The 27,139-nt window shown below is 45.2% G+C and overlaps 1 protein-coding gene, 1 long non-coding RNA gene and 1 pseudogene across 5 annotated transcripts in view; 1 reads left to right on the top strand and 2 right to left on the bottom strand.

The window, feature by feature from the left end:
* Window positions 1-6,916, bottom strand: part of DEK (DEK proto-oncogene) — a 37,831-nt gene extending 30,915 nt beyond the window's left edge. For 3 of the 4 annotated variants that reach the window (XR_003968732.1, XM_030314763.1, XM_030314765.1), the window contains exon 1: window positions 352-433. The gene's annotated coding sequence lies outside the window, so the exon portion shown is untranslated. Of the gene's footprint in view, window positions 1-351; window positions 434-6,905 lie in introns of those variants that run through there. The other variant, XM_030314764.1, reaches the window with a different exon arrangement.
* Window positions 6,917-7,112: 196 nt separating this feature from the next.
* LOC115513544 lies at window positions 7,113-25,987 on the top strand. The gene is made up of 5 exons (XR_004343596.1): window positions 7,113-9,054; window positions 9,233-9,281; window positions 11,908-12,047; window positions 12,754-12,810; window positions 25,411-25,987. It is a non-coding gene; the product is annotated as an uncharacterized LOC115513544 (long non-coding RNA).
* Window positions 12,146-12,274, bottom strand: LOC115515174 (annotated as a pseudogene).
* Window positions 25,988-27,139: the final 1,152 nt, after the last annotated feature.

Here is a 27,139-nt window from a genome sequence, read left to right as displayed (position 1 = left end):
ACCGAGACCTGCCCGACCCTTCACGGCCCCAGGACGCCGGGGGCCGCGGGAAACCCGACCTCAAAGTTGCCTCCTCCCGCGGCCGGGACAGCAGCGCTTACTCCCCGGGGACGGCTTCCCTCCGGCTGCGGGCATTCCCGAGGCGGGAAACCGCGGGCGCCGAGCCGCCCCTCCCTCCGCCGGGCCCGCGCCGCCCCCCGCCCGCTCGCGCCGGCCCGCGCCGCCGCCGCCACCGCCGCCGGCCGCCCCGCGTCCCCTCCCCCCGCCCCAGGCCGCCGTCCAAATGGCCGCGGCGGTGCGGGCGGGCCCGCGGCGCCCTCTCGGCCTCCTCTGCCCCGACGCAGCCCTCACCGCCGGTGCCGGCCGCCGCGGGCCTGGCGCGCGAAGGCACGAAGAGGCTCCGGGAGGCGGCGGCGAGCGCCGAGGAGGAGGCGCGCGGGCCGCTCTCTGGCGTGACGCTCGCGCCGCGCTCTCGGCTCCCCCGAATCAACAAGATTTTCAAAATGGCGGTTCGGGAAGGAAAGCGGGAATGCGGCGGCCAATCAGGGCCGCGAGCTGGGAGTTGGCGCGCGCGGGTGGGGGAGGCGGGGCAGCCGGGCGCCTCCGCGGGGAGCCCGGGCCGGGGTGGGGCGGGGCCGCGAGGGGTCGCCCCGGTGGCGGGCGGAGGGACGGCGCGCTCCCGGGCCGCGCGGGCCGGCGCTTGGGCTCTCCGCTGGGGAGGCGTGCGGGCCGCGTCCCGGCCGGTCGGCCGGCCGACCTGGCGGGGCTGGCCGCGAGAACGCTAGGGGGCCTGCCAGGGCATTGTCTCCTCGGTTCCTGCCCGGAAAAGGGGGGCAGCCTGCGCCCGGGAGGGGCGGGCGGCTGGTGGTAGAGAAGTTTCCATCTCAGGAAGTCGCCACCTGCAGTATTTCACAGAGGTTGAAGGGATTACTAAATGAGTGATCTCCATTAGGGTCCAGAGATCGTGCTGGGGGTGAGCCCTGAAACCGCTGTATTTCGGAAGACCCCATGCCTTGTTTAAGTTGCGCCCTAGGGAAAAAGACCCAACCAAGTTCGAAGTTCACGTCACCAGAGACAAGTCGATTTCCAGATCTGTAAATGTAGCGAGTGTGTTTGTGCGCGCGATTTCCAGACCTGTAAATGTAGGGGTGTGTGTGTGTGTGTGTGTGTGTGTGTGTGTGTGAGAGAGAGAGAGAGAGAGAGAGAGAGAGAGATACTAGAGGAAATACGGTATTGCCCAGTAATACCGTGAATGTAGGGGGTGTGTGTGAGAGAGATAATAGAGGATGTCCAGGATTGCCCAGTCCAGACCCATAAATATGGGGGAGATAATAGAGGACATACGGTATTGCCCAATCCACGCTCGTAAATGTAGGGGAATTGTGTGTGAGATAATACAGGAAGTACGGTGTTGCCCATTCTAGGCCCCTAAAAGTAGTGTGTGTGTGTGTGTGTGTGTGTGCGCGCGCGCGCGCGCGCGCGCGCGCGCGTGTGTGTGTGTGTGTGTGTGTGTGAGAGAGAGAGAGAGAGGGAGGGAGATAACAGGAAATACGGTATCGGCCACTCCAGACCCTCCTCCCAGAGTTCTAGGCCAGCTCGGCAGACACCTTTGAAAACTCATCGTTACCAAAACCGAATGTAATATTTCTGCCCCTTTCTGTATGTGATGCCCTTCGTTTCTTCCCCCTACTCAACCACAGCTGTCCAAAGGATCCTATTACTCAATGGACTTCATGGAAATAGGATGAGTTAAATTTGCCTGAATGGACTCCAGATTGCAGGGCATAAATGAGACATTTTCTTGGAATCCTATCTTTTCCTCTTGTGCCCCTAACGAGAACAAACCAATTCAGTCGTTTCTACCCTCAAATCTTATACTATTTTCCCCACTTTACTGATGCCACTCAAATTCTGTTCACTCTTTTGCTGGGATTTCCACACAGCCTCACTGTTCGGGTGGCTTCCACATTACCACCCCCCCTCCCTCCCCCCTCCCCCCTCCCTCCCCCCCCCCCCCCCCCCCCCCCCCCGCTAGTCACACAGCAGCCAAGGTGACTTCTTTTTTTTTTTTTAATCTCAGGTTGGGTACTCCCTTGCTTAAAACTCTTCAGTGGTTTCTTACCATACTTGGAAGAAAATTCAAAATACTTATGGTTCGGGGCAGGGGGTGGGGGGCACCTGGGTGGCTCAGCTGGTTAAGTGACCAACTCTTGGTTTCAGCTCAGGTCATGATCTCATGGTTCATGAGTTCAAGCCCCACATGGGGCTGTGTGCTGACAATGCAGATCCTGCTTGGGATCTCTCTCTCTCTCTCTCTCTCTCTCTCTCTCTCTCTCTGTCCCTCCCCTGCTTGCTCTGTCTCTCTCAAAATAAATAAACTTAAAAATATACTTACGGTTCACAAAGTCCTATGTAATCTAGTTGTTGACATTTCACCTCTCTGAGACCTTTGGCTGTTGCAACCACACAAGCCTTCTTTGATGTTCCCCCAGAAAGCCTGGCTCATTCCTACCTTTGAGCTTTCTACTTTTTTTCCTGCCAGGATCGTTTCTCCCTCCATCTTCAAATGGTTTGCACCTTCACATCATTTAGCTTTATGCCCATGTGCTTCTGCTACCCCTACACCATCACTGTTCCCTTTCCATACTTTTCCATTCATTCATGTATCATTCAGAAGTATTTGCTGAGCACCTGCCTCCTGCCCATCACTGGGAGCTAGGGATCAGGACTAAGCCCCTGCAGTCTTCAAGCTTGCATTCTGGTTGAGACAATGAACAAATAAGTGACTGTATTGAGTGACTAATTTTGTTAAAGGTAAAGCAGGCTAAAGAAGATAGGAAGTACCAGTAAGGTGGACGGGACTTTATTTTGCATATTTGATAACTGTTAATAAGATGACATGTGAAAAGAGACCTTAAATAAATGAGAGTGCTGGAGAAAGACTGGAGATTCTAAAGAATCCTCTCACGTATTGAATGTAGGGTATAAGAAGCAGAGAGGAGTCGATGATGACTTTTGTTTTCTGGTTCAATAACTAGAAGAATGGAGTAGCTAGTTACCTAGATGAGGAAGACCTCTGGTTGAGGGGTGGGGGACAGGGCTTCCTTTTTCTTTGATGGGGGAGGTGGGGAAGGGAATCAGTTGTTTTGTTTTGGACCTACTAGGTTTGAGATTCTTATTAATCTAAATGGAGATTCAGAATAGGCAGTTGGATGTGAGAGTCTGGCATTCAGGGGAAGAAGCTCTAGTCAAGATATAAATTTAGCACTTGTCAACATGTAGATGGTATTCAAAGCCCCGGGACTGGCTGATATTATTAACAGAGTGAATATGGTAAAGATGAGGAGAGGGTCAGGATTGTACCCTGGAGCTCTCCAGTGTTTAGAAATTCAGGAGAGAAAGAAGAACCAGCAAAGGAGAGGGAGCTACTGCAGCCAGGAAAGGAGGAGGAAAATCGTGGAAAGCTGTGTCTCAGAACGAAGCCAGATGATTGTCTAAGAGGGAGAACGTGATCACTTGGGTCAGAAGCTGCTAAACGATCAGGTGACAAGAGAACTGGGCATTGTCCATTGGCTATCACGATGATGCGTTATCAGTGACAACAGCTGTTTCTGTAGGGCTGATATTCGTGAAGGTGCCAGGAGTGAGGCTATAGTGAGACAGGTAGGCAAGAAATGGATTTAGACACTTTTTAGGAATTTTCCTGTTCAGTGGAGCATAGAAATGGAGCAGGAGCTCAAAAGGAGTTTGGCTTTTAAGAAGAGAGAGGGGCGCCTGGGTGGCTCAGTCCATTGAGCATCCCACTCTTGATTTCATCTCAGGTCATGATGTCATGGTGGTGAGATTGAGCCCTACGTTGGGCTCTGCACTGGGCATGGAGACTGCTTGGAATTCTCTTCTTCCCTCTCCCTCTGCCCCTCTCCCTTGCTCATGTGTGCTCTCTTTCTCAAAGAAGGAGAAGAAGGAGGAGGAGGAGGAGGAAGAGGAGGAGGAGGAGGAGATTACTGAATGTTCATATGATGATAGGAATGAATCAGTAGAGGGGGGAAAGTTCATGGTGAAAGAGAGGGAGGGGACAGGAGCTGGAGCTGATCTAAGGTAGGTACGGTAGGGATATCAAGTTGGCTTCTCTGTAAGTGGATACTGAAGCAGAAGTTGGGGTGCCAGATAGTTATGGGAGATCAATACCTGTGAAAGGAAGGGAGGGATGCAAGATTGGGCAGAAGAAGAGGTCAAACCTAGGCAGAACTGATGAAGCCTCCGCCAATCCCGTGGGGAGCTCTCGAGGAGGGCTCTTCAGAGTGTCCTTCCTGGTCGGACTTTCAGAACCCCGTCTTGCTTAGCCACTGCGTGCACGCCACCCCAGAAAGGGCATGACTTCAGGCCAAGTGACTCCATGGCTGCAGCAGACCCGGAGGGAGCTGATAGATGGGCTCTCTGCGGCTGCGCAGCAGGTCCTGCCTTGACGGGGGATCTGGGTGGCACATCTCCGTGTAGACCACAAATGAGAGGTTGTCCTTGGATGGGACAGTGGACATTTTCTACACAGTAACGAGAGAAAGTAGAGCCTATGGGTCCAGGCGCTGGGTGGGGTTTGGCACACGAAGTGGGAGTTTTAGAAGTTATTCCTTTACGTTTCTCAGTGAAAGCAGGAGCAGAATCACTGACAGCGAGCGTGGGAGGAGATCGTGGGAGGTTTCAGGAGAGAGGAAATGCGAGCTAGTCCTGGAGAATGGGGATGAGTGGATTAGGGAAGGTAGTGTGGTTGCCAGGATGCTTCAAGAAGGACCCAATGACATTGGTGTTCATGAGGTCAAAGCACCAGTTAGGCTTATGGTTTTCCTCCAGCTATATTCATCTACTTGGGAGTAGCTGGGAATATGGCAAAGGTTTGGGTACAACCAGGTTGGGATTTTGCCAGGCAAGTACGAAGAAAGGAGAGAGGGAGGAGCGAGTTGAGGGTATGGACAGGACACTGGATATAATGATGGAGCACAGAATCTGAGCTGAGCAGGGAAGAAGGTCAGGCAACGAAAGGGGTGAGACTTAGTGAAAATGGGTCAAGATCCAGAATTTCACTACCCAAAAGTTTTACTGTCTGTCTTCCCCACTAAAACGTAAGCTCCTTGTAGCTGCAGGCACTTTGGGTTATTCATCGCAGTATTATCACCCTCTGAAGCAGCCCCCCCTCCCCCTCCCCCGCGCATAGTTAGCGGTTAATGAATATTTGCCAAAGGAATGCACACCTAATTCTTATTACTCGCTCATCACGAAGATTCAGAACACTTTTTGTTTAACGTGACGAGATGATGTGTTAGGACTGGGCAGGTTAATTTGGCAAAAGTTCACTTTACAGCAGTTTAGCAGCTTTGTTTAACCTCAAAAGTTTATTTCTTATTCTATAAAGCTTTCCGTCAGTTGAGGCAACTCCCAGGGCTTCTATTCAAGTGGTTTACTCATTGGTCTAGGCTACTTTGATCTTGTAGAGCCGCCATCTCTGCACAAGTGCTTGGAGTTCACGGTGCTAGGGGAATAGAACAGGAGGAGGACTCATTCCTGCTCTTCTAGGGTTCTGCTCACTGGCCAGTGGCCAGATTAGTCATAAGACCCCACTGAACTGCAAGGAATCCAGGCAACATGGGGGCACATGTGGAATAATTGGTGAGCGTTGCTGTCTCTGCACATAAGGGTCTGATAATTGCAACCAGATAAGGCACAGTTGAGATGAACAGTGCTTGTGTGTTGGTTTTATTTTGGAAATACTAACAACGCTGATTCTTAAAACTTTTTTTTCTCATTTTGGCTTGAGAAAGTTTTTACATACACTGCACACATATATCTATCTTTCTCATACACATATCTAACTCTTACATGCACATATCTATCTTTCCCAGACCATAAGCTTCACGGGCAGAGACATGTCCATGCTATTTATTATTCTCTCCCAGTTCCTGGATCAGTGCCTGACTCATAGTAGATACTTTAAAAATATTTGTTTAATTGAAATGAACCCTCTTGGTTCTTAGTGGCATGAGTCTATTGTTTGGATGCTATTTAAAGACCTTCCAGCAATATATCAACTCAGTAAATTAACATGGCTTGAATAAACTGATGACCAGATTCTTATTTAAACCTCGTCATAAATATAAATATAGTGACCCATTTGGTCCTTCTAAAAACAAGATATCATACTCTATTTTGGTAGAAAGAAGCTGGCCAAAGTACACAGTTTAGTAATTTGAGATTAGGTTTGAAAATATGTGACTGCAACAATATCCAGTTGGTTGATAAACTGGATATTCTTGCTGTGACAATGGCCAGGGAAGGCTGTTCAAGGTAAGCAGTAGGAGAAGTCGAGGGCAATGGTGGTGTGATCATAAAAGCTGGAGGACCAAGGATAAGTGGTTACCAGATTTTGGCCCTGGTATGTAATTTTGCTCTATATTTAGCAAGTATTGTTTGTAACATAGTTCATGAGTATATCCTTATCAGCTGTTCCATTGAATGAAACCAAAGAAATAGAGAAGCATGGAGCTTTGGTATTATTTCCCTTGTTGACTGTCAACTAAGATCATCTGTGGCGAAGGGGGCTTTTGTACCTATGGACTAATATTCAGTGCTTAGATTATATTTAGTGCCATCTCTGTTGGCCAGGTCATAACATCAGAGGCAGTGAAGTGTTTTCTACTACAAGTTGGCTAGAAATCATCAACATTGTCACAAGAGTATCCAAATGGGGTGTTGTCTTAGGCAATAGATATATCTAGATCACACCCATGTTTACCATTCTGTTGGCTTCCCATATTACAGGACAGAATTCAAACCTGCAACAAAATGTATGACGCTCTGAGCCTTTACTTGTCCAGCTTTATCACCTACTCTTCCTTGCTATTCATACAGGCAACCTATCTTTTTTTCTCCTTCTTTCCTCCCTCATTCCTTCCTTCCTTCCTTCTTTCCTCTCTCTCTCTCTCTCTCTCTCTCTCTGTCTCTCTCCTTACATTTTATATGAGATATAATTGGCATGAAATAAAATTACATAAAATATCCTAGGGGAACCTGGCCGGCTCAGTTGGTACAACATGAGTCTCTTGATCTCAGGGTTGTGAGATCAAGGGGCAGGGTTTACTTAAAAAAATAATAATAAAAAGAAGGTATCCTATCAGATGAGTTTTGACATATGTTTACAGCACAGAACCATGACCACAGTCAAGACTGGGAACATATCCACCACCTCCAAGTTTTTTTGTGCCCCTTTGTTATCCTTCCTCTCACCTGTCCAATCCCTACCCCTGGATAATGACTGATCTTCTTTCTGCCACTATAGAAAAAAATACACCTAACTCTAAAATAGTCCTATAAATTTTGTTTTGAGTATAGCCTTTTATGAACTTATTCTCTAAGTGAACTAGAGAAGGCTTGGGTGAGTATTTATCCCGTAGGCATTTTGGGTTTATAAAATTAAATTTAGAATAAACACATATTTGCAAATTAGGAAAAGAAAACTGTCCCATCCACATCTCAAGTTAATGCAGTTGTTCTCAAGTGGGATGGGTGTGGGAATTTTGCCCCCAAGGGATTTCACATTGTCTGGAGACATTTCCGGTTGTCACAACTTGGGGAGGTGCTATTGGCATCTAGTGAGTGGAGGCCCAGGATGCTGCTAAATGTCCTCTAACACACAAGATAGCCAGCCCTCTCAACAAGAATTATCTGGTTCAAAACAGCAGTATTGCTGAGACTGAGAAACCCTGATAAAATGCAATGTACTTTCTTTAACTTGTGCTCCCCAAAACTGCTCTCATAAAGACCTAACAATCATCCCCAAATAGGCAATTGAAAGGCTTCTTCTGCGTGCTCCTATAATAGTATTTAGCTTCTCTACAGCACTTGACACTCTTTACCATCCTCTTCTGTCTTTTAAAGTTTATTTCATTTATGTTAATAATCTCTACACCCAGTATGGGGCTTGCACTCATGACCCAGAGATCCAGAGTCTCATGCTCTACTGACTGAGCTGGGCAGGCACCCCATCATCCCCTTCTTTCAAAACCCCTTTCTCTTGCATGACAGTGTCTCACATGGCATTGCTTTCTCTTGGTTCTCCTCCTCTGTTAGCTATCCTGCATCTGTTGATGTTGATGTCCTTCAGGGATCCCCATAGGCTCTTGGTTCTTATTTTACACGTGATTTTTCTGGGTGCTCTCTTCCACATCCATAGTATGAATGATCTCTGGGTTGATAAAATCCAAATCAATGCATTTAGCAACTTTCTCTTTGAGTATCCTACTCTCATCCACTATTAGATTTCTTCACTCAGTATCCTGTCGATATCTGAAACTCAATAAATCAAAAACGAAACCCATTCTCTTCTCCAGCAAATCTCTCCCCTTTCTACTGATTCATCTCATCTCTTTGTTGTCCACCTTGTTGCTCAGACTGGAATATTTGAAGTTATCTTTGGCTTTTCCCTTTTCCCCTACTCCCCACATCAAGTTTTCTGGATTCTAAATCTCTAGATCTTTCTAACACACCTTATCTTTCAGGCCATATTAGCTTTCTCCCTAAATGCTGTAATAGAATCCTTCCTGATCTCTGCCTGAAGCCTCATCCTTACTGAAAACCAAACAAGGAGTAATCTTGCAAGTTCTACAGACTAACTATTGTGTTTGTTTAGCAAACAGAGGTTAAGCTTTCAAAACTCAAAACATTGCCTTCTCCGTGAAACATTCCTTGTGTCTCTGTGAAGTTGAGATTCCTCCTCCCCCTGCTGTATGTTCCTCTACTGCTTCCTTCCTATCATTATTACAGTACTTATGAAATTACATTGTAATTACTTATGTGCCTACCTTTATAATAAACTTTTATTAAGTTGTCTGCCTAGAGCTTTTTCTGAAGAGCTGCCTTACCCCCAACTCCACAAATACCCTTCCCTCTTCATCCCCAGTTCTGTGTTGGCCACCATCTCCATAGTTACACGAAGAACTCTTGTGGGCATGTGTTTACATCATGACCCTGACACCTTCTCTTCCTTGACCTGGGCATCTGACCCAGGTAAGGCTGGTTAATCCCCTCCCTGGAAATTTGGAATTGAGAGAGAGAGAGAGAGAGAGAGGGAGAGAGAGAGAGAGAGAGAGAGAGAGAGAGAGAGAGAGAGAGAGAGAGAATATGAAGATGGAAGTAAATTAGGATAAAGGAGGAACAAAGAATCATGATTATATTCAATTTGCAGTTCCAGATTGCTGAGAAAGCCCGTCTGTATCCATGCATGCAGTTTCCAGGTGAGAACCCTGCTACCTTTTAAGCAATTCCCTTTTCCCCCTTTGTTGTCTCCACTGCATTTCTGTTACTGGCAACCATAGTATGCTAATTCATATATCTACCTACTGTGAAATTCAAGGACAAGGACTCACCCTTGGTTATCTTTGTATATCCAGTATTTACTATCAAGATACAAAACACAGTAGCTACAAAAATATCTGTGGAATGAATCAAGGAAGGAAGCAAGGAGGAAAGGAAGAAAGCAGAAAGAAATGAAGAGAAAGTAAAAGGAGAAACAAATGAAAAAATATGACGGAAAATTGAGGAGAATACAATTCTAATGAGAGAGAGAGAAGGCAGTAAATCACCTTGAAACAACAACAACAAAGAAAAATGAAGAGAGTGCTCTAGGGGTAAAATATTTGGCTGTCTTGGGGCACCTGGCTGGCTCAGTTGCAAGAGCATGCAACTCTTGATCTCAGGGTTGTGAGTTCTGGCCCCACGTTTGGGGGCAGAGATTACTTAAAATAAAAACGTTTGGCTGTGCTCTGCTCTCCTGTCCTAAGGTCAGCCTGCTTCCCCCACCCCCCACTGCTTTCACCTGTGCCCATTTGCTCTCAGAGTCTGGTGAGAGGACCCAGCAAGAGCCCCGGTGCCTCCCAGCACCCCAGCCCTGGCACTCATGCTTTCCTTTAGATCTGATTACAGCCCACAGTGGTTGCAGCAAGGTAGCTGAGCTCCCAGCCATACATGTCTGCAAGCATGGCATCATGGAAGTACAGTGAACTTGGATTTCAGACAGATGGGTTCAGATTGAAGCACGTCAATAACTGTTGGTGAACAACACTTTCTCTCTAATTTCTATTTACTTCCATTGTTTCTCAGTGTTTACCACCACTGGCCCTCCTCTGCCTCCACGCGTCCCTTCAGGAAATTTTGTCTCTCTAGGGACTTGTCATAGGCCTGAACTAGATGCCACAAAGGCAGGAGGATCTGCACGCTGGTATGCACCGAGTAGTGCCCGTTCTAGAGTTCTCCGCGTCCTTCTCATCCCTACCTCCCCTCCTCATTTGTTTTCTGCTTGCAGCCAGCAGTCTTTCTCCAGCAAAAATCTGATCTTGTTACCTTGCCTGTGACATTTCAATGCTTCCCCATTATCTGTGGAATCAAGTGCAATTTTAAAGCACAGCCAGCAGGGGCGCCTGGGTAGCTCAGTTGGTTAAGCAGCCAGGCTGTTTCGGCTCAGGTCACGATCTCACAGTTTGTGAGTTTGAGCCTTGCGTCAGGTTCTGTCCTGACAGTGTGGAGCCTGCTTGGGATTCTCCCTCTCTCTCCCTCCCTCCCTCCCTCTCTCTCTCAGAAAATAAATCTAAAAAAAATTTTTTTTTTAAAACATGGCCTAGCAGACTCTACATAATCTGGCCTCTGCTTACCTCTCCAGTCATGTCTCTCCATTCTTCCTCCGAACCACTGGCACTCCCTCACCCAAGAAAGAATCCAACAGCCATCATGAGCTTCTTGAAATCCATTGAATTGCCCTGTTCTTTCATACCTTTGGCTTTCTCTCCACGCTTTTCCGCTACTGGAAAACTCTTTCTCCTGCTACTCTCCTGTCCCTGGCCAAGTTACATTCATTCTTCAGGTCTCAGCTTAAAAGCCACTGCCTCTGGGCTTGTTGTAGACTACCCTCCAGGTGCACCAGCATCATGCATCAGCATCGGAGCATCTACTTAGTTTTTTGTTTTGTTTTGTGTACTTATTTATTTTGAGAGAGAGAGAGAGAGAGAATGCAGGGGAGGTGCAGGAAGAGAGAGAATCCCAGGCAGGCTCTGCACCTTCAAGCATAGAGCCCGATGCGGGGCTTGAATGCAGGAACCATGAGATCATGACCTGAGCTGAAGTCGGATGCTTAACTGAGCCACCCAGGCACCCCGAGCATCTAATTTTAACAGCTGTTCACTGTGTATCCCTCTATTCAGCTCTGTGACGTTAGGGATGTTGCTGTTCTTTTATTTTTTTAATTTTTTAATGGTTATTCATTTTTGAGAGAGAGTGCAGACAGAGCAGGGGCAGAGATAGAAGGAGACACAGAATCCAAAGCTGGCTCCAGGCTCCAAGCTGTCAGCACAGAGCCCCACACAGGGCTCGAAGTCACGGACTGTGAGATCATGACCTGAGCCGAAGTTGGTGACTCAACCGACTGAGCCACTCAGGCACACCATGTTGCTGTTCTTATTAATTCTTCTACCCCTAGCACCCAGCAGTGTCTTGAACTAGCAAGCTTTCAATAAATATTGGCAGAATTAAAAAAAAAAAAAAAAGCTGGAGTCTCTTTAATAGCCATTTGCATTGTCCAGGGCTCTGTTACAAACTTGTTGTTTCTTCAGTTGATTCCTGGCATCCTTAAAGTTATGAGTGACATGACTGGCTTTGAATGAATAATGTTGCGATGCCTCTAACCTATTCCATAAATATACATCACATTGATAGGTAAATGAATGAATGAATAAATGGAGTGCCAGTTAACAAATCACCTTCCACATTCCCAGTAGGGATTATGTCACCACTCCCAGCTTCTGCATGTTAATGATACAGTGATGTTTCCACAGATCCCTTCCCGTCGTTCTTATCTTTTATATTATTCAGTATGCTCTGCCCATTGCTGCTTCGTTGGCCTTAGAACTCTCCTTCAATACATCCACCTGCTCCCTCCCAGAAGTTTGGTTTCAGAAGTGCCTCTCTCCTGAGAAACGGAGGCTCCAGACATGCTCAGTCAGCAAAGCCAGGTATAATTAAATGCTTTCGCCTCGACTTGGGGCCCTGACAGGTGGCAGGTGTGGACAGTGCTGGCAAAAGAGACCTGACCTGTCTTGTCTTGCACAGCTGAACGTACCCTTCTCGAGGCCAATCTAAAGTCCTGGCAACCCAAGTTTAAGGAGTGGGGACGTCTACATTTTTAAACTGATAAGAACAGATACTACACTTGATCTTAGCCAAAAGGCCGGGAAGCGATACATTTTTAAAACAGTAAGATGGAAGGAGTTATTTTGGAAAAATTAAAATGACTGGCAGGCGATTCTCAGCGCACAATCAAGCGTTAAGTGATGTGGTTAAGGCTAGGGAGGACGGAGGAGGCAGGGACGAATGGAAGCGGTGCCTGCCCTGAACCTCGCTGGGTAGATGGAAGGTTTTAAAAGGGGTTTTCCGAAGTCGCCCAGCCCCAGAATTTCAAGGACCACAGTCGCTGCCCCTTCCGAAAGAGAGCGCATTTCTGGGGGAGGTGTGTGCGTGCACGCGCCGGGGGGAGGGAGGGCTCGGGAGAGGGGCCACCGCTCTCCGGAATAAACAGCAGGGGGAGAAGGGGAGCGCGGCGGAGGGCGACGTGCGGGCGGGCGTCGGGGGCGCGGGCCGGAGGAGGGGGCCCCGGGGCGCGCGGGGCGGCTGGGAGCCGGCAGACCCGCGCGCCTCTGATACCTGAAGCGTCGCCCGCAGGAGCTGACAGCGGACCCTCCCCGTGTCCCTGCTCCGGACTCGGACCTCGCGCGCAAGGTAAGCAGGGGCGCGGGGTGCGCCCTCCCCGGAGCGCAGCCGGGCCGGCCGCACCAGGTGCCGGTCGGACCCCCTCGTTGCGCCCTCCGCGGTCTCCTGCGCACCGCGCCAGCCCCGGGCTGGGGGGTGGTGGTGGGGGGGGGGGAGAGATACGGGATCCTCCGCCTGCTGCGCTGCTACCCCGCGGCCCGCGGGACCCTTGTCCGCCTTCCCCGGGGCAGCCCCCGAAACCCCGCACCCGGGCTCGGCGGCGGGGGGTGGGGTGGGGGACCGGGTGGGCTCGCAGGCGGGAGGTCGTCCACCCTCTCCAGGTGTATGGCGCAAGCTCCGGCGCGCCGTTCTCCCCTGGACTCCGCAGTAATTTCCAGGTTGAAATATCGCAGCTGCTGTCCTTCCAAAACATAACCCCCCCCCCCGCCCCCACCTTCTGTTTCTATTCCTAACTTTGAGGTGGGGGTGGGGGTGGTAATAACCCTCGGTCGAGGTAGGTGAACCGTCTTATCGTCCCTGTCTGCACTAAACAATAGGTGGAGGCGCTTTGGGGGTTATTTTCCCCGAAAATTAAATACTGTGATGAGTTTACAAGGCTTTCTGGGTGACTGCGGTGCCCCTAGAACTTGATCGCAGCCTAAAGCAGTAGGTCCCGCTGGAGCGCGGAGATCCTGATTCCGAGATGGGAGGAAGGCTGTGTGCGCGCGCGCCCGCGAGCTTCTGTCTTGAAAAATCAATCCAGGTGATGGAGACGTGCTCTTCCCCCCCACCCGTAATCACTTCAAAGTGTCCGAAAGGTCGGCACACGAGGGACAGGGGGCACCCAATTGATGATAAGCATCACCTGGAAATGGTAGCGTGCCCGGAGAATAAAAACCGTGAAGGCTGGTTTCCTTCAAGTTGATGAATTTGGTGGGGTGGTGGGTTTTGAGTTGGCAATTTTGGGAAGGGAGGGTTAACGTGCATTTGAAATTCAAATAGAGGGTGGAGAGAAATACCATACTTCTGAGGGCCCTTGTTAAAGAGTTAGCTTTGAAACCTCACATTTTTAAATGTAAGAATTCCTTCAAAAGTACTCTGGCGATTAGAAAGGACTGAGGCCTATTCCGTGGAAATCAGAAAATCTTCCCCTACTGTGCTTACATTGCCTGACTTTCTGCCAGTGACCCCTGGAATTTTTACATGTTGGTTCCTTTAAAGCTGAACATCCAAGTGCACTCTATCTCTAGGAACCGGAAGGAAGAATTATCATGTATGTTAATTTAGATTCTGTTTACATTCCTAATTATTTGAACCAAGCTCTTCTACCCTGAATTGGTTGAGTGTCTGTAAGTTATATTGTATTTGAACTTGCACAAAATACTAAATGTTTCTCTGCCTTGCACTTTGTCATAGCTGTACCTCTATTGCTTTTCATATATATCTGCATCTGAGCCATTCTAAGTACTAACCAAACACTCAGAGTTACCTCCCAGGGAAAATATTTTTATTTTGTCTGTCTTTGGAAAATTGAGGTAAAGGGCTAATTTTTTAAAAATACCATTCAGTAGGTATCCTATGAAATCCTCCCACTTTTCATGGAATGAGATGCTCATTATGAAATGGGGCTGGAATTGGGTACCTGCTTTCAAGGATATTAAGGACAAGTAGGAGACTTGAAGTGTTTTGAACTTTTAAGAAAACAGTCACTGTCTAGGTATTGAGCCAATGTGATTGTTTTCCTGGCAAAGTTTTTCTCCTTTCTAAAATTAGCTTTCCCCTAGGAAAAATAGTGCAGATTCACACGATTCAGCCAACCAAGCCGAGAAAGTACTATTTGAATTTTAAAAGTGACCTTAATTCATCCCTATGGATCTCGTGTTTGCAACCTATGCCACAAAATATGCAGAAATAGTCATCGCTTGCTGACCTTTTCAAAGCATTGGCTTAATGAGGGGTGTTATGGACAGAGTACAATGTGATGTTATGACTTGTGTTGGCTTAGGCAAAACTACTATCATTATTTTCCTAAGGTTTTTGTATAGATATGTGTACAATGGGTCTGGGACTTACATAATTATGTATATATATGTAACACATGTTTTTAATAGGAACAAAAACCCACAATATTTTTCTTTGTGGCAGAACACTGTAAGCATTAGGTTTTGATTACTTTTTCATGGAAATTTTTAATATGACAGAACTAAAAACTTGAAGGAAATAATTCCATAAAGATCTATTTGGAACTGAAGGCCTTTTTAATAAAAGATGTTTGGAGCCCTTAGCTGTATGCTTAGCATACGTGGAACAGTCCTTTGTGAGTGAGGAAGGGTGATGGGTCGCCTCAGACAGTAGATGATTAGACCCTGCCACTCTCTTTCAGACCTTTAATTTGCTCTGTAACTTGATGCTTCACTGACCCCACACACTCCCTGCCACGCTAGCTCACAGAGGAATTGCTGGCGCTCTGGACTGAATTAAAAAAAATTTTTTTTTTCTAAGTATTTATTTTTGAGAGAGAGAGCATGCGCACGGGGGTGGGGCAGAGAGAGAGGGAGACAAGAATCCCAAGCAGGCTCCAGGCTCTGAGCTGTCAGCACAGAGCATGATGCAGAGCTTGACCCATAAAGTGTGAGATCATGACCTGAGCTGAAGTCGAAGCTTAACCGACTCAGCCACACAGATACCCCGGGTTGAATTTTTTTTTTTCTTCTCCCTCCGATCAATTAGAACATGTTTACATCGGTTGCAGAATGCAGTTACATGTTTAGCACTGTATTCTAAGAAATACCTTTAGCCACAAAGAGAGTAACCTCTGTGTAGCCTAGATCACAAATTGCCTTATTTAGTCATGCTATATTAATTTCCCTTGATTCAACGATGTAGAAATAATAGAGTCCTGGAGTATTAAAATTGGAAGGCATTTTAGAAATCATCTAGTTTCTAATAATTTCTTTCTACAGATGAATATTAAAGCACTCCTAGCCATAATCCAGACTTTGAAAGAAGACATTAAATTTTATATTCTTTCCAGTTCTTCTAGTAATGAGGAATTTGCTCATTTGAAATGAATTTATACATGAGTTCACTAAAGTAGGAATGGCAGCAAAGTAAGTTGCAAACCTCAGCTAGATTTCCAATGAATCTCAAAGTGTGACCTTAAACGGCGTTTAAAAAAATGTTTATTTATTTTTGAGAGAGACAGAGCATGAGCGGGGAGGGGGCAGAAACAGGGAGACACAGAATCCGAAGCAGGCTCCAGGCTCTGAGCTGTCAGCACAGAGCCCGATGCAGGGCTCGAACTCATGAAATGCGAGATCATGACCTGAGCCGAAGTGGGACGCTTAACTGACTGAGCCACTGAGGTGCCCCTTAAAGTGTGACCTTAAAGGCAATTGTCGGTCATTTACAAAGGCGGTGAAGTACTTTAAAGTAGCATCCTAGGTTTTTCATGGTGCTGGGTGGGGACTGCTTCCACTGGCAGATGGAAAGGAAAGGAGTATCCGAAAAAGGATGAGTGTATAGATAGAAGAGTACGGTGGTGGTGCACGTGGTGGGGGCTTACTGAGTCAGTGTATCATTCAGGAATGGTTAGCCTTCAGACCCCTCCCCAGAGATTGCAGTCTGAAATAATGGAATCAACCACTAGAGTTTCTAGACTTCAAAACCCTACTTAATTAAGGCTTGGTTTTCAGAGTTCCCACTTCTTGATGTCTGTGTCTTTCAAGATCATCTGTCTTAAAAATCTATCTTCCCACGCTCCTAGTGTTGAGACATTTTTCTTTTGTGACTTGTAAAAGAATTTGTCCTGATACGTAGGCACCAATCTTAAGAAATCCTATGGAATCTGGGGAAGCATTCTTACAAGGGCTGTATCTCACTGCCAATTATTTATTGAGTTGCTTTACCCACATTAAAAAAATTCCACAGCCTTCAGAGGTAGTTGTTTTTATCCCCTTTATATAGATCTGTGATTCAGAGAAGTTAAGTATCTTGATCCAGGACACCTATCACTATCAACACCCACACTGCTTCCCCTAATGAGTCCAAGCTGTTGATTGAATCTATAGATGGTAGTATGCTCATTTTGGCATTTCATTTGGAATTTCCTAATTCTTTTTTTTTTTAATTTTTCATTTTTTGAGAGACAGAGAGAGATAGTGTGTGAGCAGGGGAGGGACAAAGAGAGATACACAAACAGAATCCAAAGCAGGCTCCAGGCTCTGAGCTGTCAGCACCGAACCCAATGCAGGGCTTGAACCGCGGAACGCGAGATCATGACCTGAGCCGAAGTCGGACGTTCGACTGACTGAGCGATGCAGGCGCCACCAAATTTCCTAATCCTGAAAAGATTTTGTAAAGTCTTCATATGTGTTTAATGTTTCGGTGTGGGGAGCTCGACATTCTTACATTGATTTAATGATTAAAGACAACTTATGTGTTCCAAAGTGGAATTAATCAACAATCAAGATGTCTTTAAAAATAAGGGTGCGAGGGTGCCTGGGTGGCTCAGTCAGTTAAGTGTCCAGCTCTTGATTTCGGCTCAGGTCATGATCTCACGGTTTGTCCTGTGAGACTTGGGCTCTGTGCTGATGGTGTGGAGTATGCTTGGTATTCTCTCTTCTTTCTCTCACTCTTCTTTTTTTTTTTAAATTTTTTTTTTCAACGTTTATTTATTTTTGGGACAGAGAGAGACAGAGCATGAATGGGGGAGGGGCAGAGAGAGAGGGAGACACAGAATCGGAAACAGGCTCCAGGCTCTGAGCCATCAGCCCAGAGCCCGACGCGGGGCTCGAACTCCCGGACCGCGAGATCGTGACCTGGCTGAAGTCGGACGCTTAACCGACTGCGCCACCCAGGCGCCCCTTTCTCTCACTCTTCTGCCTCTCTTTCTCTCTTTCAAAATAAACATTAAAAAAAAAAATAGGGATGCCTGTGTGCCTCACTCAGTTAAGCATCCAACTCTTTATCTCAGCTCCGGTCTCGATCTTGGGGTCCTGAGTTCAAGCCCCATTTTGGGCTCTGCACTGGGTGTGAAGCCTACTTAAAAAAATGTCTTTAAAGATATGTTTTCTTTATAATTTCATGAAATTTTGGGGATTTACAAGATACCTATGATATGACCACTGTATCACATCTCCATTGCTCTCTGCAAGTGATTCACTATCGTATGACATTGTTTCTTTCGAGGGGTTTTAGAAATTTTGTCTTCTTGTGTCATTCTGATGGAGCAGTTATTTATTAATTTTTTTTTCTCCCTCCTTTATATTCTCATTAGGGCAGTACATTTGTTTGACTTTGATATGTAATTTGGCTACATTTCTATGAATTTCATGTCAAGACAGTAAAGGGGAAACTTTTTGTTTTATATTTATTTTTAAAGGTTTATTTATTTGTTTTGATGGGGGGGAGAGAACGAGCATGTGAGTGGGGGAAAGGTGGAGAGAGAGAGAGAGAGAGAGAGAGAGAGAGAGAGAGAGAGAGAGAAAGAGAATCTTAAGCAGTTTCCTCTCTGTCAATGTGGAGCCTAATGCGGGGCTCAGACTCACAAACTGAGACATCATGACCTGAGTGAAATCAAGATCGGATGCTCAACTGACTGAGCCACCCGGGGGCTCCAGTAAAGGGGAGACTTACAGAACATTATAAAAATGAGCATTGGTTGGATAGGGTTGAGTCATTGCCCTATAATATTCTTTAGAATATTCTAATAGAAATATTCTATATTATATTCTATAATATAATTCTATAATATTCTTTAGAATATTCTAATAGAAATATTCTATAGAATATTTCTTACTGAATCTGACACAAATACAGCTACTTAGCCAGAAAAGTTTTACCATTAGTTTCATGAGTCTATATATTTCAACTGGCTTCTTTTGGCTTTTATTATTTATTCTACTTGATTAACATTTAGCTTTCCAAAGAAGAGTTGCCTCCTTGAAGTTTAATTTTTTTTTTTTTTTTTAACAGTAGGCTCCATGCCCAATGTGGGGCTTGAACTGAGGACCCTGAGATTAAGAGTCTCATGCTCTATTGACTGAGCCAGCCAGGCACCCCCTTATAGTTTGATCGAAGCTTCTATCCCAGGAGAGTCTTTGCACCTGTAGAATGTTTCTTCCTCTTTCGCCACCATTTTTCTTTTGTAGTTTCTTCCATATCCTCCAAAGTAGAGGCTCATAGAAAACCTCTGTAAACCCTTTGAAAGCTCCACTGCAAGGCCCAGTCCTTACACCTTGGCCTTACTCTTGGCACAGCCCAGCTTCCGGGTCTGCATGGGGGAGGGTTGCCATGCGCAGGTCAGGGGGAGTGTTTACCCCCTCCTCACCCTGCCTGCTCTTCCAGAGTGTAGAAGGGCCTTCTCAAGTTTTGCTTTAAGTTTTCAAGTAAGTTCTTGTAACTTAATAGCTCTTTCCCATAATACTTAATTAGTGCAGACTCTTTCTTTTTCAAATTCTGTATTAGCATTCGTTGGTACTTTATCACTGTTTTCTGGGAAAGCATGTGAGCAGAAAGAGGTAAGAGTATTTAGAAGATTGTGTATAAATTTGTGTGTAAATGTATGTAAGTTTACAAGTAGGCTTGTGAAAAAGGCTAAGGAGTGTGTCAGACAATTGACTAATTTTACATTTTGGTTTCGGAAAACCAAGAGGAGTATAGAGACGACTATCAGAACCACGTGTAATCCCACTACCCAGAGACAACCACATCTAACATTTTGGCGTAACTTCCCAGTTTTTTAACTATGCGTGTGAGTGTGTGTGTGTATGAATGTTGTTATAGAATTAAGATTTGTTCTTTTAAAAAAAATTTTTTTTAATATTTCATTTATTTTTTTTTTTTTAATTTTTTTTTTGACGTTTATTTATTTTTGAGACAGAGAGAGACAGAGCATGAACGGGGGAGGGTCAGAGAGAGGGAGACACAGAATCGGAAACAGGCTCCAGGCTCTGAGCGGTCAGCACAGAGCCCGACGCGGGGCTCGAACTCACGGACCGCGAGATCATGACCTGAGCCGAAGTCGGCCGCTTAACCGACTGAGCCACCCAGGCGCCCCAATATTTCATTTATTTTTGAAGGAGAGAGTGTGAGCAGGGGAGGGGCAGAGAGAGAGAGAGGGAGACAGAGAATCCGAAGCAGGTTCTAGGCTCTGAGCTGTCAGCACAGAGCCAGACGTGGGGCTCGAACCCACGAGCTGTGAGATCATGACCTGAGCCGAAGTCAGATGCTTAACTGACTGAGCCACCCAGGGGCCCCTAATTAAGATTTTTTTTCTATGCACTGTTTACTTTTTTTAAATTAACAATATAAGAATTGCCTGAGCTATTTAACATTTTTCCTTTGGCTGTCTGAACTATACTTTATTTGCTCATTTTTCTTTGGTAACTTAAAAGGTATAGATTATCTCTTTAAAAAACCCCAACTATTGATGCCTTTAAGGCTTTTGCTTGTTTTTTAATATAGGCATGATCTCATTTTTCTTAATGCCAGGAAGAAATGATATTTGACAGTTTTATTTCTGTAAGGTGAGGAATAGGACACATATACTATTTCTCTTTCTCCAACTCCTCTATGTTCTAGTTTTTTGTTGACATAATTTAGGGTTATTAAAATCAAATTATTCATAAATGCTAAAATTATTTTTTTATTTGAAGAATTGTTTTTAACATTTTATTTAAGGTTTATGCCCACATTGACCACGTTTATTTAGACTTCATTCTGTTTAATTAATGCTTATACCCACTTAAAATTATTACTGTTCCTCCACTCTTAAATTCATATGATGACAAATTTAAGTATAGACCCAGTAAATTTTTTAGGAGGCTGTGTGTAGCTGAGGATGTTTTTAAGAAATTGCTTTCAGCAAGCCTGGTACAGATGAGACTACTTTCTGTTTTTCTTCATAGAAAACGCTTGGTGGGGGAGGGAGGGCAGCACATCGGTGACTCAGTTGGTTGGTTAAACGTCTGACTTCGGCTCAGGTCATGATCTCATGGCCCGTGAGTTCAAGCCCCATGTTGGGCTCTGTGCTGACAGCTCAGAGCCTGGAGCCTGCTTTGGATTCTGTGTCTCTGTCTCTCTCTGCCCCTCCCCCATTCGTGTTCTGTCTCTCTCTCTCTCTCTCTCTCTCTCAAAAGTAAATAAACATAAAAATTTTCTTAAAAAAATACTTGGGTCATAGTCTTTATCTCAAGGCTCTCTAGACTGAATTATAGCAAGGAGGGTTGTGGAAGTCTGAGGTCTGTCTGATTGCTGTTCTTTTATAGGTAATCTGTTTTTCTGTCTGGATGCTTAAAGCATTGTTTTCATTTCTCTAATACTAAAAAAGATTTTTTTTTTTTACCAGACTATATCATAATGATAGTCTGTTTTATTTTTTCCTGGTACTCTTTGGCTAGTATTGATTTGAAGACTTAAAATCTGTGTTTCGTCTCAGTATTCAATTATTTTCTTCTGATTTCTTTATTGATCTTTTTCTTTTTGGAGTTATGCATACATTTATGTATTCATCTCTCATATCATTGTTTATTTAATAAATGTGATCTTTTTGTTTTTTTCTCTGAATACTGGCAGAATTTCTCAAGCCTATCATCTACTCTGTTGAGATGATCGGTTATTTCCAGTATGTTACTGTGTCCGTTGCAACTTTTGATTTGGCCGTAGTATTTTTGGTTGTCTTTTCTAATCTCCGATCCTTCCTGCTTTGTAGGTTTTTACCTTGGCTTCATAGCTGAGATGCCCTTTGCTTCTTACTGGGTCCATTACACAGAAGACCTATCCAAATTTCTACCGTACAGCAACTTTATTCCAGTTCATACCATTTATGGTGATTTTTTAGAAGAGTCTTCTTTCAGGGCGCCTGGGTGGCACAGTCGGTTAAGCGTCCGACTTCAGCTCAGGTCACGATCTCGCGGTCCGTGAGTTCGAGCCCCGCGTCAGGCTCATGTCAGGCTCTGGGCTGATGGCTCAGAGCCTGGAGCCTGTTTCCGATTCTGTGTCTCCCTCTCTCTCTGCCCCTCCCCCGTTCGTGCTCTGTCTGTCTCTGTCCCAAAAATAAATAAATGTCAAAAAAAAAATTAAAAAAAAAAAGAAGAGTCTTCTTTTGAAATAGTCTTTTTACAGATGCCTGGGTGGCTCAGTTGGTTATCTGACTTCGCCTTAGGTCATGATCTCACGGTTTGTGAGTTCGACTCCCCACATTGGGCTCGCTGCTGTCAGCCCAGTCCACTTAGGATCCTCTCCCCCTCTCTCTGCCCCTCCTCTGCTCACTCTCTCTCAAAAATAAATAAAACATTAAGAATAAGAAATACAGTCTTTCCAGACACCTAGTATTTTCTGTTTGCTCTGCCTTGGAGAAGTATTCTCTCTTGCTTGAGAATCAGGAGTTAAGATGGGTCCTGTACATCCAGAGTAGAGCCCTGGCTGACTGCATGGACAGCAAAAGGAGAAGAAGAAGTTGAAATGTACTGTGATTTACTTTAGCTCCTCAGAGAGATGGGAGACAGCAAGAGACAGATGGTATTAAAGAAAAGAAATTTAGCTGTTCACTAAATGTTTTTTATTATACAGTGCCTGAACTTGATTAAAATGGAACCCTTTGGGGATGCCTGGCTGGCTTAGTCAGCGGAGCATGGGATTCTTGAGCTCGGGGTCATGAGTTTGAGTCCAGTATTGGATGTAGAGATTACTTAAAGAAAAATAAGATAGAAATGTTTGTCTCAGTTTTCAAACACTTTTCGACATTATCTTGTTTTATCCTTAAAACAGTTGTTACAGAGTCCCAGCGCCATGGCCTTTGGAGATTGTGGGTTGAATTCATTCCTTAACATTAGTAATGGAAGCTTTGCATATTAGTTTTCTTAGCCTCATTTCTTCACCTAGAAGAAGTAATGTTTACCTCAGAGAGTGGCACAGGGTACAGGGAATAATTATATAGGAATTGCCAGAATATAGTTTGTGGTAGAAGGCATGAATGAGATGGCCCCCGGTGGGCACAGAACAAGAAGAGGCCCCTGAGGGCACAGAGGAAAAAGCCAACAAAGGAGACCAGGCAGGAGTGGCCAGAGCCAAGAACAAAGATCAGAAGAGAGTGGAATCCGGGAATCAAAGGGAATTTAGAAATTCCAGATGAAAAGAACTCTCATCAGCATCCTGAACATTGCGTTTGGCGGTTGGCTAGCGTGACCTCAGCCACAGACCCTGTGAGTAGAGATGCAGGGAGAGAGTTAACACGTGTAGAAAAGAAGATAGGAAGTGGAAGCAGCCAGTGAGAAGATGTTTCTCCCTTAGAAGAAAGGGATAAGCTAGGAAAGAAGAGAGAGAAGTCAGTAGCTAGACAGATACTCAAGACTGCAGATTTGGATTTGAAGGAATATCACAATTTCAGAGGTGAAGAAAAAATTAGGAACTGAACGTTTGCCAAGTAAAAAAAATTTTTTTTCAAGCAAGGACATTAAATATGGTACCATCTACTATTAACTTATTTCCGAAAAGAGAGAAAATACTAATGTGAAAACATGGAATAAATTTAGCTTTGTGAGAAAGTATCTCCGTTGGTAAAGTTTTTCTTTTCCTGTCCAACTTAGGCTTTTCTCCCTGGGTTCAAGGTTCTATCTCTTCTTTAGAGATCTGGCTTCACCAGTGGTCTCTCTCAAATATTTTCAGTCTCTTCTCTGTTGACTCTTTTCCATGATCATATGAGTGCGTTCCATTCCATCTTAAAACAAACATGACCTACATGAAAACATGGGAGGACCTACACGGAAACAGTGGCAGAGAGGATGGGCTGAGAGGCCAGACAGGAGGGAGGTCTTATAAATAGCATTAGTAGGACTTGGTGACTGATTGGAGGCGGCAGGTGGGAGAGTGAGAGGAACCTAACATGACGTCCAGCTTGCAGAATGGCTGTGCTACATGGTGCTGTCATAAAGGAGGAAGAGGGCTGGGACGACAAAAACTCATGGGCTCAGTGCAGTATACAGTAGGCTGTACAAGTTGGGAACTCTGTATCTTTGACTCTTCCCCTGCATCCTCCAACTAGGCCCCACCTCACCCAGCCACCCCACCTCTGCCATTGTCTTTTCATCCTTCATCGGTTGGTGCCTAAACCTTGGCGTCTACAATTATTTAACTCTTGGGAGTTCAAACCCTGCATGCAGGAGTTTGCAAGCTAACAGACTACGCGTATTTTCTGCAGAAAAAAGTAAAAGTGAACCAGATGATAGAAATAGAAGTCCCCCATAACAGGATGCCAAGATGGAACCTTTTGAGTTTTCAGTTTTAAGCTGTGACTCCAGACCGTTAAGGCCGTATTCCAAAGTCAGGTCTAAGACTACAGGGCAGACTTTGTGGTTAGCTCACTGGCCACTTGCAGCTGATAAAACAGGCTGGAGAGGCTATGGAAATAATGATCAGAAGATAGTTTTTAGAGAGTTTGTAGTGAGTTTGAGTCCCCGCTCCTGAGAGAGGAGTGTGAGGTAATGCCTCTGCAACTCAAGTCTAGAGAAAGGGTTGTTATTTTTTTTTAATGTTTGTTTATGTATTTTGAGAGAGAATCTCTTTTTTTTTAATGTTTATTTATTTTTGAGAGACAGAGAGAGACAGAGCTTGAGAGGGGAAGGGCCAGAGAGAGAGGGAGACACAGAATCCAAAGCAGGCTCCAGGCTCTGAGCTGTCAGCACAGAGCCCGACGCGGGGCTCGAACTCACAGACCGCGAGATCATGACCTGAGCCGAAGCCGGACGCTCAACCGACTGAGCCACCCAGGCGCCCCGAGAATCTCTTTTAGGCCTCGAACCCACAACCCTGGGAACATGACCTGAGCTGAAATCAAGAGACACTTAACCAACTGAGCCACCCAGGTGCCCCCATGTGGAGTGTTTAATGATTGGGAGGCATAGTAGATGAGAGATCTAAAAGGCAAGAGACTGGCTAGTTCCACTACTGGTAGATGAAAGAGATGTAGCTGCATTGTGCTATAATTTGATAGAGCACTAGTAGTCGGGTTGTTCCTCAAGGACCTAGGGTAGACTATTCTGGAGAGTTAGCTAGCCTAGCCTGGAGTCATCTCAGGTCATGTGCAAGAGGGCCACCTGGACCCTAGCAAGGTAAACTGAGGAAATGGCCCTCAGTAACCATTTTCACCAGGGGATCTGTAGGTTGTAGGTGAAAGAACCCCCCACCCCCCACCCAGTGATGAAGGTAGAGTTGGGGTTCTCTGCCTCACAGCCCCTTGTTCCTCTCACCATCATCCCAACGCTGGCTCAAGAGGAAAAAGTAAGCTTTAAATATCCACTAAGCTGACACATCACCAGCATTAGATTATTATTCAAGGGAGACCTTTCCTTCTGCCTCTCTTCCCCCCTCCCCCGCCCATCCCACCCCTACTTTGGTATCAGAAAGTGGCATAACCTATATGTATTAGTGATCTGGCTCAAGAGAGAAGAATCTTTCCCTGTCCACCTTCTCTGGTACGAGGGGAAAATGTTCATTGAAGGTGTTCAGTGGGGCCAGAGCCGAAGGAAGAAGTTTAACTTTGCATGAAGTTGGAAGACTTGGCATGCTGCATATGATTGGGTGTATTAATTACAGAATGGTGATCGATTTTTTTTTTTTTTTTGGATTTAGAGTGACTTGAAGTGTCTTCATTATTTATGAGGACCTGGAAAAGTCATGACAACTGTCCTGAATTTCACCCAAGGACAAGGGAAGAACAAGCCTCACATACTAAAAGAGGCAATGGAGAAAACAGATAAAGTCATCTTCTGATTATATCCCACGAGTCCTGCTTATTCACTGTAAGGGTCATACAGACAAAACCGTCTGCAGTTTTTAAAGGATACGTAATTGACAAGAGGATGGAAAGGAAATGCAGGTTATTACAGGGATTAAACAGAAATGTCATGATAACTATTTTCATTTCTTAAAAGGATGCTAGGAGAATTTTAATTAGTTGGTAAAAATATATATCAGGTAATTTAAGAATAAGGTTTGCAATCTGTTCCACAGCTGGGGAAGTGATCTGAGTTATTGCCTTTGTGAAACAGGCCCATAAGACATTTGCTCCTTTCTGTTTCCAAAGAATCACAGAAGCCATAAATGGCTAAGATTAATTGTTCACTATTTGCATTCTGCCATTGATCAATTAAAAAAAAAGCGTGGTTTCCTGTAAAACAATAAAGATGATGCCCATAAACCAATAAACTCCAGAATAAACAAAAATGCTAATGGATATCTCTTTTCAGCTTTTGGGAATTTTAAAAGGGCTTTAAACTATTAGCCTCCATATTATCTTCCCTGAATTTGCAAAGTTATTCAATCGAAATCTTTACATTTTTTTTTATGTTTATTTTTGAGAGAGAGAGAGAGAGAGAGAGAGCGCGCGCACGCATGAGACACAGAATCCAAAGCAGGCTCCAGGCTCTTAAGCTGTCATCACAGAGCCCAATGCAGGGCTCGAACTCATGAACCCCGGGATCATGACCTGAGCCGAAGTCAGACGCTTCACTGATTGAGCCAACCAGGTGCCCCTCAGTCGAAGTCTTTAATTGTAAAGGAGTGCCAAGGGAACAATCTAAATAACGTTTCTATTAATGTGTTCCTAAAAGTGGAAAAGACGACTTGAAAAATGCATAGGAGTCCCCCGTAAAGTACTTACACTGACCGAGAACGAGTGTAGTTGATTCCGTAGAAGTGGAATTTTGGATCCAGAAGTTGGATAGTGGATTGACCTGACTTAGCACAGCGATGTGAGTCAGTGTCCTGTGGGTCTGGAGGAAACCGTGCTGTGCCCTTAGAGTTCTGAGGGCAATGCCACATTGTTCTAGTGCTCTGCTAAATGCTATGTGCAGCTCTTTTAGCTCAGTGGTAAGGGCAAAAGGACTAGTGGTAGCATGACTTGGACATATTACATGTCCTAGTATTGCTATTTTGCTGCGATAGGCACAATTTTAAGCTGTCTCCCAAGATCTTTGTACACCCCTGTAAATCCCTTCCCCTCGAGTGTGGTTGGAGCCCATGAGGATGATCTAGTTGCTTCCATGATTATGTTCCATTATCCACATTATCAAGACTGGAGAGAACTGTAGGTATTGTATACCTGAAACTAATATAACACTGTGTGTTAACTATGGAATTAAAAGAAAAAAAAGACTGGAGACAGGTTCACCTGCTGGCTTTGAGGAAGCAAGCTGCCATGTTGTGAAAGGGCCATGTGACTAGGACTCTCAAACAGCTGCTAAGTTTGTGGTGAGTTGTTTCATGGCTACAGAAAACTAACACTCCCCCCCCCCCCCCAATTTTTTCTAGTCTGTCCTCTGGGAGTTAATATGAGCACAGGCTGGAAATTCTTCGTCTA

This window comes from Lynx canadensis, chromosome B2, assembly GCF_007474595.2.
Source record: "Lynx canadensis isolate LIC74 chromosome B2, mLynCan4.pri.v2, whole genome shotgun sequence".
In the NCBI taxonomy this organism is placed as follows: Eukaryota; Metazoa; Chordata; class Mammalia; order Carnivora; family Felidae; genus Lynx; species Lynx canadensis.
Note: the sequence above shows the minus strand (reverse complement) of the source record. Positions and strands in the feature narration are given on the sequence as shown.